Here is a 2,739-nt window from a genome sequence, read left to right as displayed (position 1 = left end):
ATTTTTTAGTAGAGACGGGGTTTCACCGTGTTAGCCAGGATGGTCTCGATCTCCTGACCTTGTGATCCACCCGTCTCGGCCTCCCAAAGTACTGGGATTACAGGCTTGAGCCACCGCGCCCGGCCCCAAATTCATATTATCAAATCTCTTACGGACTTTTCTTAGAAAAAGATCCAACTATTCATTCAAAATTTTTAAATTCTTCTTAACGAAGATCTTGGGTTTTGTATTTCTTCCAACTGACCTCCTTCACTTCCCTGTACCCATGAGTACATGTGCAAATCACTCTTAAGCCACATGGATGGTGCTGATTTTTCAAAAAGCAGTAGATAGCCTACTCAAAAAATGATAATTTGAGGAGAGTTTTCCCTGCATAGGAACTATGTACAAAGATATGGGAGTAGAGGAACCACGAGAAACAGTTGAGCAAACTAGGGCTCAATAACACCTAAATTATTCACCACCCTTAAGCCAAAAGAAACAAGAGACGTATCTAAGTTTTCCTGAGCTACGTATGTAATAGTGAACAGTTCACCTCCAAGATAAAGTGTAGTCTTCTCGATGCAAGCCTCTTCCACCTGTGTTCTTTTGGTTATCTTCCTTAGGAACTAGAACTAAAGAGAGGTTAACTGCCACAGTGAGAACATGCTCCTGACATCTGAGTACCAGTGTGGCTCCGGAAACTCCACAGATACCCCAGGACTAGAAAATAACTGGACAATGGGATGTTCTATCTTGCCCGCACTGAGGGATATAGAAAGCTCCAAAGGTAGATCTCAAGGCAAAAGACATTGAAGCTGGACTCATCCACAACTACTCAAGAGAACAAGGCCAAAAAGATGCTCAAAAATCAGAACTTTATTCAAACATCGTAGAAGATAGTTAGATTCGATGTATGTCAAATTCCTTCCAATCCTTTCTACATTTCTTTCATTCTGTAAGATTTTATCTGAACACCCTGTGAAGCTTGGATTTGAACTTAGAAACATCTAACTCCCAAATCCAAACACAGCTACTGCTCTTTGAACATGACAGTAGGGCTGGGTTCCCAGTTTGATCTACAATAATTAGAAAAACCTTGCGTCCTATCCTCTGGTAATGGCTTGCTCCAACATCTAGCATCCAATCACCTTCCAGGTGGAAATGAAAGAAGTTGTTGGGTTAAAGAGAAACCCTACTAGCAGAGACAGAAAGTAACAAAGAATGGTACTCTTTCTTCTTGAAAATCTCTGTGGCAGAAAAACATGTTATCTAGGCATGGTGGCTCATGCCTATAATCCCAACACTTTGGGAGGCCGAGGTGGGTGGATCACTTGAGGTCAGGAGTTCGAGACTAGCCTGGGCCAACATGGTGAAACCCCATCTCTACTAAAAATACAAAAATTAGCCAGGCATGGTGGCATATCTGTAATCCCAGCTACTTGGGAGGCTAAGGCATGAGAATCACTTAAACCTGGGTGGCAGAGGTTGCAGTGAGCCGAGATAGGGCCTCCGCACTCCAGCCTAGGCGACAGAGTGAGACTCCATCTCAAACAAACAAACAAAAAAAAAAAGCAACGTAAGACTTTAGGAGAAAATAGATATGAAAACAAGGTCAAAATGAACCTATAAAAGTTCTTATGTATACTCCTCATAGTCACTAAATTAAAAAGATAAAAAGATAGCATACCGATTACGGAGAATATCAGTAACGTACATGTCTTCAAATTTAAGATAACTGATTTTGTATAGTTCATTTCCATTGACCATTCACTTCTTGCTGAAAGTTTTTTAGACTTTGTCTCCTTCGTGATTTCAATGAAGCACTTGAATTTTTTTTTCATTTTTATGAATAATTCACATGTTAAAGGTCATTTGCCTCAGTGTTAGATTCTCCACTCAAATGTTCAGTATCTTTCTGATTTTATATAGAGTCCCACTATAGACACAGCTACATTCGAATAATTTGAAAGACTGAGATTCTCTGGATAACAAGACTTGCAGTCTTATAACTCTCCAATGTTATACAGCCCTTACTCAGCGGATGATTAATTTATATTACAAAATTATAACAAGCACAGGACATCAGCATTGCTTGCATACATCTCAGCTCTCTTCCTATTAAAGACAATGAAGCTGAGTTCTGAGGGTCAAATGTATTTTCCCTGTACTTCCAAAGTCTGCTAAAACATCTGCTTATTCTCTCTCTTCACAAGAACATAAGCAACCTCAGTGCAGGTATGTTTTATTCAGTGATGCACCATAGCAATTAAGAGTGCCTAGCACATACAAGTATTTAATAAAATATTTGTTGAGTGAAAACCATCCACTTTACCTTTCTTTCCTACTCCCTACCACCAAGTCCCTCTAATTCTGTTTACCCCAAAATGAATCATTAGAAATTAGCTAATAGAGGTTGGCACGGTGGCTCACACCTGTAATCCCAGCACTTTGGGAGGCTGAGGCGGGTGGATCACGAGGTCAGGAGATCGAGACCATCCTGGCCAACATGGTGAAACCCTGTCTCTACTAAAAATACAAAAATTAGCTGTGTGGGATGGTGCATGCCTGTACTCCCAGCTACTCCGAAGGGTGAGGCAGGAGAATGGCTTGAACCTGGGAAGCGGAGATTGCAGTGAGCTGAGATGGCGCCACTGCACTGCAGCCTGGCAATAGAGTGAGACTCCGTCTCAAAAAAAAAAAAGAAAGAAAAAAGAAAGAAAGAAAAGAAAAGAGAAACCAAGTCCAGCAATTTAAATG

Source organism: Mandrillus leucophaeus, unplaced genomic scaffold (genome assembly GCF_000951045.1).
Source record: "Mandrillus leucophaeus isolate KB7577 unplaced genomic scaffold, Mleu.le_1.0 Scaffold163, whole genome shotgun sequence".
NCBI classification, from domain to species: Eukaryota; Metazoa; Chordata; class Mammalia; order Primates; family Cercopithecidae; genus Mandrillus; species Mandrillus leucophaeus.
Note: the sequence above shows the minus strand (reverse complement) of the source record.